At 43.5% G+C, this 17,001-nt stretch overlaps 1 long non-coding RNA gene across 1 annotated transcript in view; it reads right to left on the bottom strand.

The window, feature by feature from the left end:
- The window catches only part of LOC307216557, a 34,188-nt gene that overhangs the window by 7,091 nt on the left and 10,096 nt on the right, over positions 1–17,001 (bottom strand). Inside the window, exon 2 of the long non-coding RNA XR_013839147.1 lies at positions 227–344. This is a non-coding gene — a long non-coding RNA (uncharacterized lncRNA). The remainder of the gene's footprint in view (positions 1–226; positions 345–17,001) is intronic.

Below are 17,001 nucleotides of genomic sequence, written 5' to 3'. Positions count from 1 at the left end.
AGCAGCAGTTCTCCTGTATCTTAAGAACTGGCCCTAATGTGGTTTAGAAAAACTCTAGTCAACCCATAATCATGCAGTGATGTGACTGGGAAATGTCCAGCTTTTTGTTTCTTTTTATTACTGCTTCACCACTTTGACTCGAAGCATGACAGGATGGTTATGAGCAGAGAAGTCTAGTATGCAGCCAAGGCCAGTGAATCAGACTCCAAGAGGGGATTAATCATACCGGTCTCTTCTGGGCATGAGATTGCTGCTGCAAGCGATTGATCTGCTTCTCTTAGCAGTTCCCTCTGGGTCAGACTTTAGAGGCTGGATTCTTGTCAGCCACTCCTCTAACAATTTCCCTGCAAGTAATGATACAAATTACAGCGTTGCCCAATATTGAATGACCTTGCCCTGTCATAACCTGCATCAATGCCTCAATCCAAATAGCCTCTTGTTCACAGAAGTGTTTCAAATTGCAACTTATGTGGTTTTTGTGTGCATGTGTGAGAGAACACCAAGCCTGAATAGAAAACCTCTGAAACAACAACATGAGAAATGGGGAAAGGGAACATTTTTACTGTTTGCAGCTTACAGGCAAAATAGGCGGTTAGATAACTAGATATATAAAGCACATTATTTAACTTACAAGATTGAAATTTAGTTATTGTAATGGCATACAGCAATTTGATTATTGCCATGCACATTTTGAAAAGGAGGTTCTTTCTGTTTCGATATGGTAATTTGCTTTTATTTGCATATATATGGGTAATTTAGTATCACAAACCACTGTAAGCATAATAGGAAAGAGCCTCCTGCCACTTTTAGATCTAAACGTCATTTTGATTGCAGGAAAGAACAAGACAGATGTGAAAAGGGAATATTAGTTATTATTAGCACAATAAAATACAAATAAAAATCACTGCATGGAAGGAAACTGGCACATATATTACAAAGCAAATCAACACATCCCACCCCACTGCTAACCCCCTGTGTATTCCAGGACTTAGACGCATGAGCTTTTTAAAGCGAAATGTTTACATGAAGTGTCATGTGGGAATTAGATGATGGATAAACTGCTAGAACCTCAGTTCTAAGGACAGTTACTAGAAGTAAATCCCATTTAATCCCCAGAATTGGTTTCCACGTCACATGCAACCTGATCCTATGGATATGATCTGGGAATTAAGTCTGTTGCAGAAGTCAGTGGGGCTGACTTGTAGGCATCAATGCCTTATCTGTGCATGAAGCCTTGTCTACACATGCAACAGAACGAGGTGATAAGAGTGGGCTGTACTAGTTTAGACTGCAGGTCGAAAGTAATCTTTTTTCTTGCTCACCCTTGGAAAAGAAATAGTTCATGCAAAAAAGGTTGAGGACAAAGGTACTGGCCAACACACACACACACACACACACACACACACACACACACCACATGAGTGCCTCTCTATACATGCCCTAATCTTTACTTAGGTTAGCTTTTTCACTCACTATATTTAATGCCCTATCTTCTTCACTGTTAATGCAATGTATGGCAGGAATCTCAGCTGCAAAACATCAAGATCTGTGTAGAGAACATACATTTATTTTTAAACATTATACACCACCCATCATTGTATAATTCCAGGGTAGTCTACAAGAGGCATTAACACAACAATAAACTAAAATAATAAATACAACAATCCACAGCAGAAAACATATCACTTAAAATAAACCACTTAAAGCTATGTATTAAAAAACCAGCAGGTGCTTGGCAGAATAAATAGGCTTTCAACACAACTAAGATTGGTGTCTGCTGTACTTCAGGGTGACGTTGGTTCCAAAAGCTGGGTGCCACAGCAGCGAAGGTTCTTCCCCTGGCTTGCCACAAGATGTTCAGATGATGGAAAACCCAGTGGAGCACCCTCACCAGCCCTGCTTTGTAGAAACTAGCCTACTGTACAATGATAATATTAACATCAATTGCTCCACCTACTTTTGCCCCTGCCCCTGCCCACTACTGGCATGTGGAACCCAGAAGACTGAAGCCTGCAGTACAAAATGACACGAAAGATGACAGCAGCAAAAGAAGTAATAATGTGTGGCTCTAGCCACGGTGGCCTCCTCTGTTCTCTGGCTGTGGGGTCCTGCTCTGTCAGCATAGACCCCTGAAACAATGGATTTGTTTGACAAGTGCATTGGTCCCAGTGGGTCTGCAGTGAGGATGGTTAATATTGGGTGCAGTCATACGTGTACAGACAAGCTTCAAACACTGTACACTCCTTCAGAATGCAGTCTGGACCATGCAAAATGACACATAGAAAGCAAAGGTAATGTTGGTCCATAAAGGGGGGGGGGGCTCCAATAGACAGTCAGGCAATATGTTTATTAGGACTGGCCAAAATGTCACAAATGGATTGAGTTCTGCAGAACTCTATAACAGGCATCAGGCAAGTGGACGAGTAGGAGAAATTAGCCAGAAAGTCAGCTTGTAGACTTGGGGCTCATCCACACTTCTGCTTATTCCACAGCTTTCCTCCAGGGAAACCTGATGGTTATTGCTGAATCAGAACAAATGTCAGTTGGGTTTTCTGAGCATTGATTCAGTGGTAAACAGTGGGTTTTCCCCAGGAAAGTGAGGCAAACAAAAAGCAACTCAGACCTGTGGCCTAGAAAGCACAGGGCAAGCAGAAATGTGGATGTTTTGCAATGGAGAGTGCAGACTAAATAAACCTTTTGCCCTGCTCTTTCTAGACACAGGTCCATTCTCAAAAGCTCCATGTCCAAGTTTTTGTGTGTGTTTTTGGGGCCTCAGAACTTTATCCCTGCAAAAAAAACAAACCCACGCTCTTTAGCTCTGTCAGAGCAAACACCAATTCAGGTTTGTTGCAGATTAAGTTTTAAAGAGTTGGCTTTTGTGGGGAAAGCGCCAAAGCAAAAAAAGGGGGGGCATTCAGACCTGGAGCTTTAAAGTGTGGACTGAACCTGGAAAGGCAAGTGTGGATAAGTCTTTAGTCTTTTAGGTGTTACAGATGTCTGGTGTAAAGAAACAATAGCCGCCGTATTTTGGGGGCATAAACCTGGTTTGTAACCCAGACCTGCCATGTTTCTTTTTTACTTTCTGTCTAAACTGGAATGGGTGAGTTTTATATAAGACATGGTACAGGTCTTGCTTACAACACAAGGTATGTAACCTTTAACACCTAGTACAGGCTTCTACCTGCAAAGTCTATCTGGGAATAGAGTCTACAAGCTGACCCTATGGTTAGGACATCCACAGTCCTTTGTTTTATGCTTTATACTTTTGTACTTTGTACAGTTGCTTGGTCCCTGCTCCTGCCAACCTAGCAGTTCGAAAGCACGTCAAAGTGCAAGTAGATAAATAGGTGCTGCTCCAGTGGGAAGGTAAACGGTGTTTCCGTGCACTGCTCTGGTTCACCAGAAGTGGCTTAGTCATGCTGGCCACATGACCTGGAAGCTGTACGTCGGCTCCCTTGGCCAATAAAGCAAGATGAGCGCCGCAACCCCAGAGTCGGCCACGACTGGACCTAATGGTCAGGGCTCCCTTTACCTTTACAGTAAAGAAAGAAACAGAGGAAGAGAAAGTGTGTCTTCCTCATTCACCCAACTTTGTGTAATATCTTGCCCAATGAAGACTTCTGGAGAACCTGCAAGCATTCCATGATTTTGTAAAATGTTGATTGGTCCTCCTCATAAAGGCATTGGCCAATTGTGCCTTTTATAAAATGGCAGTAGCCTTGTCAAGCAAACTCAGGATCCCCAACAGCAGACTATACATTCTATAAAGTGTTGTGCAACATTTTTAGATTTAACAATATTGCTGGTCCTTTATACCTCTTTGACCACAACGTATTATTTCCTCTTGTCACCATTACAGCCAATTGGACTGAGAGGTCCTCCTCTGTTCTGTCTGCCTTAATAAGCAGCTCTCCAGTGTTATGACAAGTGAAATGTTTTAACAGGCTTTTCCTTTTGGCCTCCTTTGCTTTGTTTGTTCGTTTTAGCTTGCTGTACAAGCTATTCCACTCTCCTGGCAAAATGAATCTTGTTAGCTTCTTGGGCGATGAAAGCAGTGCATTCACAAGCATATTTTAACTATTGTTCAATGATGCCCAAAAAGTGTATCCTGTGACCTGCCACTTTATGTTCCACAGTTTTAGGTTCATTTTCATGCTCAGAAATATGGCAACATTTGTGTTGTGCTAGACACAGCATGTCAATAAGAGCGTTAAGTCAGTCACATAATTAGACAGGAATTGGCAGAGAGTCGACTATGCAATGAAACAAAAGAACAGTCAGAAAGAGAGGGAGGACTGGGAAGACAGTGTTTGATTTCTTTCTTTGCTGGCTACATGGCCTTTCTGCCTCTTTCTTTCTTTCTTTCTTTCTTTCTTTCTTTCTTTCTTTTCTGTTCTTTTTTGCTTTCACATTTTTTGCTTTTTTATTAAAAGAATTTCCCAACTCTTACTGGAAGTGCTGGAAACTGAAACTGAGAGCTTTTGCATGCAGAGCATATAAATGTTTAGCTATGGTAAAGCAGCAACTTTGCTTTGGTGCAAAACCGTCAGAGGAGGGTTTTGGGCTCTCAAATTCCATTAGCGCCCTGAGTGACACTAAAATTTGCACTTGGCGCCTCTCATGCTCCATTCTACAGTATTGTTGTGGCGCCCCCTGCAGCATGGTGCCCAGTGTGTAGTTATGAGGGATATGGAACAGTCAGGGGATAGTAACAAGTTCAGGCATTAGTATTGGAGACCAGCACCTACCCCCGCACCCCATTAAAGTAATTGAGGTAAAATTAACAGGAAGGTTAGAAAGTCAGTTCTAAACTACTGTATACTCAATATTAATTTCCCTCCCCACCCCCAAACAAAGCATCAGTGGATTTGACAAGCATTTATTGTGCTTAGCTTTTATAGCCTACAGTAATTTGTGATTCCATGCTAAGGGTGAGTTGGCTGAATTGCCTCCTGCCATTATTGGCCCCAAACTACCATTATATAGTTGTGTGCCTACTAAATCATTTGTACTAAAGTGCAGACCAGAATCATTCATGCTTGCCCTCAACATGCTGCTTTCAATCTAAATTGAGTCCTATATCCTGCCATCCACAAGGGTGGCTCTGGTCGCTTGATCCATGCTTTTTCCTCCCTGCAGGGGAATGAGGAAGGAAATGGCGATTGTAATCTTGGTATACATTCACCCACAATGTTACTGGGCATGTATGGATTGCTCCCTGCATTGCTGGAACCTCCTACATCTGTTTTCCAATGGACACACTGAGGGTTAAAGTGGAATCACTCTGTGGAATGCGCTTTGGTTTTTGAAACGCAACCAGTTTGTCAATAAGCACTTTTCAGGGGCAAGGAATGTGCAATAGATCTAGCTTTGGGGCAGACTATGTAGAAATACAAGTACTCAGCCAGCATTGATTCTAGAATAAAATGCTGTGGCTTAGTGGGTGGTATTGGTTGCCAGTTGGGTAATTGTAATGGAATGAGGTTCTGCAGTTGTAAGATAGTTTCAGACAGTTGCTCGTACTCAATAAGTCTCTTCCAGCAAACAGAGAAATCGGGGACTTTGGTCAATCACTTTTGCCACTAACAACTATCCTGCTCTAAAGTAGTGGTGAAGCTGAAACTGATCACAGGATAGGGCACCGTACTATATCCACATAGCCTAAACAACTTGTCTTTTAAGTGCATGGTCTTTAAGTACTGTAATTTCCTGTCATTTTGGAGATTGAATGAACATGGAAAGCTGTTAACATAATATGTTAAACTGAAAGGGTTTTTGTTGTTGTTAATTGAATGATAAATACAGGTGTTCCTGGAAAACAAAAGATGTGGTCAGAAACATGAAAGAGGTGTGTGTGTGTGTGTGTGTGTGTGTGTGTGTGTGTACCCTGGAAGGTATTGAGTCTGAAGGAATTAGGAAGGTGGTTTGTGACTTTCTTTATTTAGTACAGTATAAGATGGAGGTTGTGGGTTTAAAAAATAATAATTAGAGAATCTTTACTTTTGATTGTATGGTTTATTCATACCCACTCTGATGCCAGAATATCATTGCCTATGCCTTGTAATATATGATTCAACTACTTCCTTAAATACAAACATGAACTGATCTCATCCTTTCAATGATTTATTATTGTGTGTGTGTTTTCTCATGTATCTCATACAGTATGTGTTTGTATTTTCTTTCACATTTCCTTTTAAAATGCCCAAACACCAACCACAACTACTGCAAAATAGCTGCTATTGCATTAGGATGCTGAGTGATGCACTATTGTCAGATCATCGTACAATGCATTATTCAAAGCCAAGCAGAGAGGGGCATGGAAAGCGGAGGCTTGCTGCAGGTTGAGTATGGCTCAGCTTTGCTTAAGAATAGATTGCTCCCTTCTCTTCCCTTACAATGTATTGTAGCAGTTGAGATGTTTGGGCATTCCAGCCCCTGCAAATCACTCCCTATGATCAGTAATTAAGGTGTTATTTATATACTTTACTTGGGAAATGAACTACATTTATCTTCACTAGGATGTCAGAATGAAATCAAGTGTATAACACAGTGCAGGTTGCTATCTCTTTTCCTCAGAGAGCAGCCTTCAAATACTGTATTGCTTTCCGGCGCACAGTACCGATCAATGGACAATGGTCTTATGGGATTAAACTCCATACGGGAGGAGGAATTCAGAAGGTTCTTCCCCCCCACCCCACCCCCGCCTTACTTGAACATTATTGCCTACAATATCCCTTGGTTTTCATCCTTGCCTCCGTTGCGAGAACAATTTCAGAAAAGAGCACACTTCTGCATTCAAAGATATGGAAAGTCTGCTGCATTTGTTGACTTTTATGATGGGCTGAGATGCCTCACTTGACATGATAAGATACTGCGGAGGAACTATTAATTTCACTGATATACTGACCTAGGTAGTGAATGAGTAGTATGTGGAGAGATGTTCAAATAAACCACACCTCTTGGACTGCAGAATTATAGTTCCTCTGCGTTTGCTGCAACACTATTAATCTGTCCCAAAGACACCTGTGAGAATATTTTAAAGGTACTATTCAGCCTGGCCCAACTGTTCAGTACTTAGCATGTATTTTCACTTGTTTCCTTCAAACCATCTGTCTCTGCAGATGTTTATTGGCATCTACGTTGGGACTCAACTTCAGTTTGTTAATCTGTTTCAAATTGTCCCCCACCCATCACTCTTTATAGTACGAGAGTCTGGCATAGAAGACCAGAATCTCACTGTGAGTTATGCCAGCCTAGTCACAGCCTAGACAATCTTTGTTATGCCAATCTAGACACAACTGAGCTGCTGATCACCATGGTTTTGTACAATGCCCCTGCTCAGTGTAGGGAAGTAGTTTAGGCTGTGCCACTATTTATGAAGATGTTCATACTGGGGGGAGGGGGGGATACAGAGGATGTATGAAAGCTTCAGACATGAGAGAGGCTGGTTAGTAGTGCATGGTTTCTGTTCCTAACATGCTGACCTAAAGATATATAATTTTTTGCACTTCCTTAATTTTCCGGAACAAGGCCATAGTTCTTTAAATTTTTGTGCATTTTTTTCCTGAGGAAGGCTGAAGTCACTGCGGTTTAGTATTCCACAATTATTTTTGTCATAAAGATGAATGCCTTCCTTAAAAAAAAAAAAGGAGAATGCTAAAAGCGCCTCAGCACCTTGATATATGAATATTACTCCTTTGAATGTTGGAATGGGATTATAGATGGTTTATGTCTTTTATAGCTATGAGACAGTCTCTGACTCAGGAACACTTTTTTTTTTTTTACCTGCAGATATTTCAGGGCAGCTTTCTGTTTTGGAATTCATTTTCCCCTCTCTCTCTCCCTAGATTCTTTTTTTTTTTTTTTTTTGAAGTTTAGGTTTTTGGAAAAATCATCACACAGCTAAACACAGGCTGCTCACCTTTAGAGACAAGTCTAGTTTAATATTCTGCAATGGAACAAAAGATCCACATTGCATTAATTCACCACATTTTATGTTAGAATCTTTAAATAACCCTTTGTGTTCTTGAGGAAAAAATGGTCTAGGAAACATTTGTAGGATATATACCTGCATAACATCTTTCAAATAACATTACATTGATTTACTAGAACTGTGTGTCCCACCTGTCTTAGCCCTTGGATTATTCATTTCTGTTTGGAAGTACAGTAATCAAAAATAAGACTGCATTCTAAAAACCTATATTTGTTCTCCAAATGTTGATTTTTAAGCATACATGCATAAGAAAGCTGGTATGAACTCCTAGATTTGTAGAGGTGCAAAAAATATTTAGGGGGGACACTAAGAAACAAGGGACCCCAAAACAGCCTACTGAGAACTAGGTAGAAATAGCAGAATTCAGGAGGGCGAATGGAATAGAGTTTTCCATTTGCAAGAAAGTTTTTCCTGGAAATGGCACTTTGGCTGAAGCAATCCACACTGTGACATTATATTGCTGGTCCTAATTGTAATCATATCGACACAGTCAAATGAGGCTTTGGAAACTAGTGTAGGAGGATAAAACATGGAGTGGAATAAACAGCACCAATAGCCATTCAACAGACTGATAAAGTGGGACTCTGCTCATTCAGGACATTCCCACTTTGCCCAGTCATTTTTTTTCTCATATCCCTCCCCTCATTATTCATGGCTTCCTCACACAACAAGACCTGGGGTTTTATTATATGGGCATCCTGCTGAGCGGGATCAAGATGATAGTGTCAGCTCAAGCCTGAACACAAAATTTTGTGGTGGTAGCAGCAGCTGATACTACTGCAGCAGTTTGAACAAACTGCATTAGACGAAAAGGCAGTGCTAAAGGGGAATTACAGTAATCAAGCTTCATGGCATGATAATTGCATGTGCTGCTGTTTCAAGGTCATTGCCGGATGAAATACTCTTGAATCCAGTGGATGTATTTCAACAGGAAGAAGGAGGTCAGCAGCAAGCCAGAATTATTAACCTGTTTCTGACCTCCAAGTAAGTATTCTTCAATAAGTGGAACTTGAAGGGAAGGAAAGAATCTCTTCGTAATTATGGTGTCTACTCAGTAACTAGGTTTTCCCTGGGTTGAGTCAGAGAAAAGTCCAGCAGGAACAAGTTGGCAGAATTGTATCCAGATCTTTCCAAGCAGCAGAAACTGAACACGCTGAGTCCATGAAGCGAGTGATAGGGGGGTTCTGAATGCATAATTATCGTGTTCAGAAACTGTTGCAAAACATGCCCAGAAAATGCACTGATTTTGTACCGAGCAATAATTTTCTTCAGGGTGTCTAATAATCTGACAGAGGACAACAATAAATTGTAGTGGGAGTTGCACCACCGTGAAAGACAAAGCTTCCAATTTACATGTGCAGAGAAAACAAAGAATATGAATAGAGGTGAACAAGAGGGTTGTCCGTCACACTCTAAAAAGAGAGTGACAGGGCAGAGTACAAGAATACCATGAGGAAAATAGGATGCTCTGAAAAGATCAGTAACTTGAACCAGTGTGGTGTAGTGGTTAGAGTGTTGGATTAGGACCTTGGAAACTAGGGTTCAAATCCTTGCTCATTCGTGAATCTCACTGGCTGACCACGGGCCACTCACTGTCTCTTAGCTTAGCCTACCTCACTGGGTTGTTTTGAGAATTAAGTGGGAGAGGGAGATCCATGTAGAGCTCCTTGAACTCCCTAGAGAATAAGGTGGAATCTAAATGTAACAATAAATAAATAAAATAAGAAAGCAGATACTGAGAATGACTTCTTAAAGAGCATGTAAATATCCTTGCCAATTTAGATCAGATCTAATGTCCATCTAGCAGGGCTGGCCCAAGACATTCTGGCACCTGACCTGAAGCAATTCAAACAACGGCACTCTCACTCCCTACCATGGAAGAAGGGGTGAGTGAAGATCTACGTCATGAACGAGGGAGGAAGAAAGATTGACATTGGGATCTGCTGTCCCTGTGGATCCTGTCACCTGAAGCTTGTTGGGATTCAGAACTTACAGGGTTAAGTTGTTCTGAGTAGTGCCTCCCATTCTGACGTTTGGAAGGAGGGAGGAGCTCTACTTGTTGTTCTCTCTTTGTCTCTGAGAGAGACGGACGCCATGAATGCTAGCAGTCCAGGAGAATCTGAGAAATGCTGAGCTGTAAATATTTTGCTGCAATAAAGAACTGATAAATTTGGACACACAGTGCTTGGTGTGTTTGTCTGGATCTGAAGCAAGTAGCAACAGTTTTGTTCCGCTGTGTTTTCACTCTGCAAGGCGAAACCGGAGAAAAGCAGGTCTGCGCAGCTTGGCTCACCTGGGAAGTGTGCCGGACCGCAATAAACTGAGGCTAATTGGGGCTATAAAGTAATTAGCCAACAGATCTCGTCACAGGTTATGGAGGACCTAATTACCGCTTATAAAACTGTTGCTGAGAGTCTGCCGGTGGGCTTTGAAGTCGGCTTGCTCAGCTGGAAAGACGCTACCGAAGCGGAGGTCTGCGTTCTGTGTTTTGCCTGCTACTAAGAGGCAAGAGTTGCTGAGAGCCGAGAGCTGGGAGAGCAGCTGAAAATCGGGTGCCGGAGAGCTGACTGGTTTTACGTGAGTAGCAGCTGGGGCCCCGGGAAAGAGGAGAGAATGGCAGACAGCCAGGTCCTTGAGGACGTTCCGCTTGAAAAGCTCACTTTAAGAAGTTGGGCAACTTGGTCCAGAAGAGTAAGGGGTTGGTTTCTGGTTACTGGGCTTTGGGATGTAAGCCAGAAAGAGCCACTTCCCCTGAATCCAGGTCCTGAAGGGACAGACATTGCAGGCTTTGAGGCTGCGTTGCCTGAAGATAGCCAGCAGAGAATGCAAAGAGAGCTTGCTATGCTGAAAGCATGCGTACATGCATCACTCTTGCCCAGTTTGGAAGGCGTAAAGTCAGCAAGGGCTGCCTGGGAGGTGCTGAGAAGTTTGTGTGAAACTTCAGCAGGAGGCCAGGGCCCTGGAGAAGTCATGGAGAGCCTGGAGATGGCTGTAGCCCCAGTCCCTGAGGTGCAAGTCGGGGGGGCTGAGAATTCCAAAGGCAAGTTTCAAAAGTTTTCCACTGTGAGTGCTGAAGTGAAACGCAGTTTCAGCGAGGGCAGGGCTGGCACAGAGTGCTCTTCTGGAAGAAGGGGGGCCAGGCCAGCTGAAAGAAGCCCAGGGCAGTGTTCTTCCACTGGGGATCATCGTCAGCCAAAGGCTGGGAAGCGGCGGAGAGCTAGACGCTTCAAGGTCGGCCACCTGGACAAAGTGAAGATAAGGCCTAAAGAGTCGCGTGGGAACGCAGAGACCAGGCCGGTCTCCAAGGCAACGGAGGAGGCTACTTCTACGGAAGCTGCCAAGGTCCTGAGCAAGGGGGAGTTGGTTGCCAAGACAACCAGAGCGAACAGCTGCAGAAGCCCAAAGAGAGGGGGCAGCGAGACGTTTGTTGCTATGGCGTTGTTTGAGGACAGCTCTGAGAGAGACACTGACTTACGCTTTCTAATCGACTCAGGAGCTAACTGCAACCTGATTCCAGAGACCCCTGCAGTCGAGATGTGGAATTGCAAGGCAATTCCGGCTGGGAAAACTGTTCAGTTTGCAAATGGGGAAAAGAAAAATGTGAATAACGTTGCAAATGTCTTTTTTTCTGTTTTGCAGGAGCAGATGGAAGTTTGCATTGTGCCGGGAGTGCAACACTGTATTTTATCTGTGCCTTATTTGTTGAAAAAGGGGTTTAAGGTTTGCTTTGAACACGATTTTTGTACAATCTCCAAAGGAGGGAAGCAACTGGTCAGAGTTGCAAAGGGGCAGAATGATCTCTTCATTCTTAAAACGTCTCTGGAGGGTGAGGGGAAGGTTGAGAAAGCACAAGCCCTGCGTGCTACAGTTCCCACTCATGTTTCATGTTCTTGTGCGTGGCACAGGAAGACAGCTCATTCTTCTGTTGAAGAACTACAGGTGCTACCTGAGGTTAGCAAAGGCTGTAAAATTGAGGAATGTGCAAGAGTCCTAGATTGTCAGGCTTGCGGACAGGCGAAGGTAAAAGGGTGCAGTTACCCCAGGGTGGAGAGGGTAACCACAAAACCTTTTGATCTTGTTCACATAGATCTGTTGGGTCCCATGAAGGAACCAAGTCTGGGAGGGGCCAGGTTTCTGCTGACGCTGCAGGATGATTTTTCGCAGAACACCTGGACACATGGTCTCAAATCCAAGGAAGATGCAGCACAGCTGATTAGACGTTGGATTGAGGGGGTGGAACTAAGGTTCTCCACGAAAGTGCAGTCAATTGCTTGTGACAGAGGTACACAGTTTACTGGGTCTGCTTTGCAGAAGTTCTTTCACAAGAAAGGGATAAGTCACACAGTGACTTCTCCTCAACAGAGGGGGGTGGCAGAGCTAAGAAGTGAGGCTCTGGTTAAGGCTGCACAGGTGATGCTGTTAGATTCTGGGTTATCTCCAAGGTTTTGGATGGAGGCAGTTAAATATGTGAGCTTCACCTGGAATCGGTCCTACAATTCAGTGGTAGGAGACACACCGTTTTTCATGCTTCACGGGAGGAAGCCTCAGGTTCACTTCCTCCGTGCGTTTGGATCAACGGCCTCGGTGCCGGTGCCTGAAGCTTTGCGAGGGCCAGGTGGACCCAAGTTCCAGAAAATGATCTTCTGTGGGTATGAGCCAGCGGCTCATGCATGGAGGTTTGCATACCCGTCAGGTGATCAGAGTAAGCTGCTGATCAGTAAACACGCTGAGTTCTATAAGCAGGATGAAAAGTCAAAGACTCCTGCCAGACGCGAGATTCTTTCAGAATGTCTTTCTGATTCAGAGCAGGAAGGTTCTGATGAGGAGGAAGGAGAGCCAGGGGCTGAGTCTGCTGATGACGATCAGCTCACTGACAAAGTCAGGAGCAGGATGGGGCATCTCCGCAAGTTGTAAAAAGAGAGCCCAAGAGTGAGCCTAGTTCTCCTGTGAGGGTAATTCCAAGGATTCGAAGACGCGTTAAGTCAGAGGGGGAATCCCGGGATGCAGAGGACACACCTGCTGACCACAGTGAGTCAGAGGAAGTGCCTGAGTTTGTGCCCAGGCGGTCCAGTCGCACAACGAAGGGTATTCCACCTGAGAGGTATCAGGCCACAGGTGCGTGGGTAAGTTTCGCACAGTGCGAATCTGAGAGTTGTGAGGATGTTCCACAGATGCCTGACAGGGACGCCAGGAGAGGGCGCAAGGCATTGGGGAAGGGATTGATCTCACAGAGGTCTGCAAAGGTACATCCACAGGTCTTGTCAGAATACTCGGCAAGAGGGGGTGTTGGGATTCAGAACTTACAGGGTTAAGTTGTTCTGAGTAGTGCCTCCCATTCTGACGTTTGGAAGGAGGGAGGAGCTCTACTTGTTGTTCTCTCTTTGTCTCTGAGAGAGACGGACGCCATGAATGCTAGCAGTCCAGGAGAATCTGAGAAATGCTGAGCTGTAAATATTTTGCTGCAATAAAGAACTGATAAATTTGGACACACAGTGCTTGGTGTGTTTGTCTGGATCTGAAGCAAGTAGCAACAGTTTTGTTCCGCTGTGTTTTTACTCTGCAAGGCGAAACCGGAGAAAAGCAGGTCTGCGCAGCTTGGCTCACCTGGGAAGTGTGCCGGACCGCAATAAACTGAGGCTAATTGGGGCTATAAAGTAATTAGCCAACAGATCTTATCACAAAGCTGTCTCCTCATCTTGTCTCATGGGTGGGCCGGCCCTGGCATCTGGTCTAGTATTGTTTTCAGTGGTGACCAGTCAGATCCTTCTGGTAAACTTACAAGAAGGGCATGAAGGCAAGAACTTTACTGTGTTTGGCCCCAACGACTGGTAAACTGCCACATAAGGGAGGGCCCAAAGACAGTCACAGTGTACATGCTTTGCATGTAGAAGGTCCCAGGTTCAGTCCTCGGTCTCTACAGTTTTAAAACTATCAATTAAAAAAGCATGGGACAAACTTTTGCTGGTGACACCAGACAGCTGCTGCCAGTCAGGACTGGCAGTGCTGGGTTATATGGGTAAGTAGCTTGACCTGGTCTTATGTTCCCTAAACATGGAAACTGCACTGGTGGCTAATAGCTGTTGACAGATTTATGCTGCATAAATGTGTCTCTTCTTCTTGTTGAAGGCATCAAAGTTAATGGCTATCACCAAATCTTGTGGTGCATCTTCTGCACAGAAAGACAGAAAATCAGATCGGTTTCTCAACAGGCTTCTGTACTGCTCATCAGTGGACTGAAGAATCAAATGGTTTTGGAGAGATGTCATTAATATAGTACTGAAGTGGAGACGACCAGTTCACACATCTATGGACAAAAAAGGCTATTTGTCCTCAATGTAGCTCAGGTGGAGTAGTTTTGCACAAACAAGATGCGGCATGTGAACCAGGTGACATAGTTGTTAATAATGTCCTGGCTAAAGGCCAGCCCTGCCATTAGGTAGTTGCTGTGAGGCAGGGAGCAGTGATAAGGTGCTAGGACTCAGCTGTGTTTCCCTCTCCACTGTTCGTTCATCAGTGTTGAAGTAACATTTAACTGTCAACCTGATTGGTTTCTGTGCATGAAATGGAAAGGTACCATTTGCCCTTTGCTTCAGGCAGCAAAATGTTTTGGGCTGACCCTGTCCACACCCCACATCTGAAGGAGATGGACCTGAGTTTTCTGCTCTTAAGTGGGGTTGAAGATTCCTTTTATCCAATTTATGGTTCATTTTCAAACAGCGAAGATGAATGTGTATGAGTAGCACTGATGTCTGTATAATATCAGTGACTGTACAAAAGGTAGTACTAATTTACTTCATGTGTGAGAGAGAATAGAAAAGACCTTTCCTGAAGGCTTACAATCAAAGCAGCAACAAGACAGAAGGGAAGGTAGAAAGAAAGGTGTTGCAAGCAAGCAATTACCAGGTAAGTTCCATAAATTGTGCCCAAACTCACAGGTGCTTTTGCAGCATGGTATCTGACACTAGTTGAAAAGAGGTGAAGCCAAGACCTAGAACAAATTATTAGTCCTTGCTGGGGAAAGAAGGGAACTGATAAATCAGTGTTTCCCAACCTGGTGCTCTCCAGATATTTTGGATTGTGACCTATCAACCCCAGTGGTCAGGGATGGTGGGAGTTGTAGTCTGGTTGGATAAGGCTGCTATAGAACATTTTTGTTAGAGGAACCCATCTGGGCATTTCAAGCAGGACTAGGCTAATGTAGTCCAAGCACTTCATTGTCCTCTTCAGCTGTGGTGACATTTCTGTGATAATGAGCCACAGCAAGTATAGTCGGCAATAATGGGCATCAAAGCAGAATCCTACATCTAAGCAAAAGATTCCCAGAAGAAGAGGATGCAGATGGTATTGCTATGCGTTTGTTGCTTCGTAGCAAGTGTAGGATGGTCTCCAATAAAGAGATCAAAATGTTTTTCAGGGTTCTTTCTTCTGCAGCCTAGCAGGAGGTTCATGTGTTGTTGTTCAGGAATGAGTGAGGATTACATTGTGAGACAGTTTTATTAATGTATTTTGGATTGGCTCTTTTAATAATTTGTGATGAATGCCTAGAACTGTCATTCTTCCTTATTCGATACCATAAATAAAGCATCCCCTCCCCTCCCCCCCCTCTCTCTCTCTGCCGTTGCCTTTCATTTTATCCTCATTATGTGAGTTAGGTAGGTAATGGAAACCATTGTGAATGTGTGGGAATGAGAAGTAAGTGTTCCAGTGCTTCCTACTCCCCAAAACAGCAACCCCCCCTTAAAACTCAGTGCACAGTAGTGGCTGGAAAACTGTATTAAATCTGTCATGCTTTTATATTGCTTTTAACGTCTCTCTTCCAAATCTAAACTAGCTTACACAGGCAGACTAAGGATCCTTCCAATCAGGCAGCATCCTGTCAGAACAAACAACGGAAAACAAGGACACCCCAGCTTGGAAGAAATAGCCTCTTTTCTCCGTTCTCTTTCCCAGTATTATATAACTCTTCAAAACAGTGGCAGTCTTACAAATGGGGGCGGGAGGGAGAGAAGCTTTTGCTCCTTGTAAGAATTTGCCTGGAATTTTAGGGAAGAGGAATAAAAGAACGGAGAGATCCTTTCACTTTAAAATGTTCAGAAGCTGTTATGAGAGGAATGAAGGCAATATTCTATATATAAAAAAAACTTTTCCTAAAGAAAACACTGCCACCAGCTGGTTAATAAATGGCTTTGACTGGAAATTCACATGGAAATGAGCAAAACAAAATTCGAGAGAAGCTGCTGTGTTGGTCCCTTGCAACAAAAACAAATGTGTCTTCTGGCACTTTAAAGGCTGACACATTTATTACGGCGTAAACATGTGTGGATTAGAACCCACTTCATCAGATACGTGAAAGCTGATCCTATAATAATTGTGTTTGGCTTTGAGGTGCCATAAGAGTCTTCCTTGTTTCAGCAAAGTTACATTTTATGAATGGCTACTTGGCTGTGAGAAATATTTTTTCCTTCTTTAGGGGGGTCAGAATTTACTTTGTGAATACCTGGCACATTGCAATAAACATTTGTATTTGTCATTTATCAGGTTTTCTGAACCCAAGCATGCAGAGGGAAAATCAATTAAATGTTTTGGCCAGTCTCTTTGCAACACAAGGCTGCATATGCCATGCAGCTAATGGTTCCCACCTCCTCCTCTGTGCCACAACTTCTGGCCCCTGGAATAGCAGAGCAGCCTCAAAAGATGTAAATAATTAACTGTGAGAGTGAATCGGGAATGTAGCACAGCCACTTAAAACTGTGCTTTTGTATGTTAAATCCATTTTTTAAAACTGTCTTGCGATGAGGCCAGTGGAACCTAAAGTCACCTGCCTGGAAGTGCTCCCCACTCCTTGTTGGAAGTTTGTGGGGGAGACATAAAATGTTCGAAAGGGCCATAGCTGGAGAAGAGCTGTAGCTCAGTGGCAAAGCATCTGCCTTGCAAGCAGACGGTGCCAGGTTCAATCCCTGGTGTCTTCAGGTAGGTCTGGGAATAGATCCCTGTTAAAATCTGTCACT

This window comes from Podarcis cretensis (genome assembly GCF_951804945.1).
Source record: "Podarcis cretensis genome assembly, chromosome: 5".
Classification (NCBI taxonomy): Eukaryota; Metazoa; Chordata; class Lepidosauria; order Squamata; family Lacertidae; genus Podarcis; species Podarcis cretensis.
Note: the sequence above shows the minus strand (reverse complement) of the source record. Positions and strands in the feature narration are given on the sequence as shown.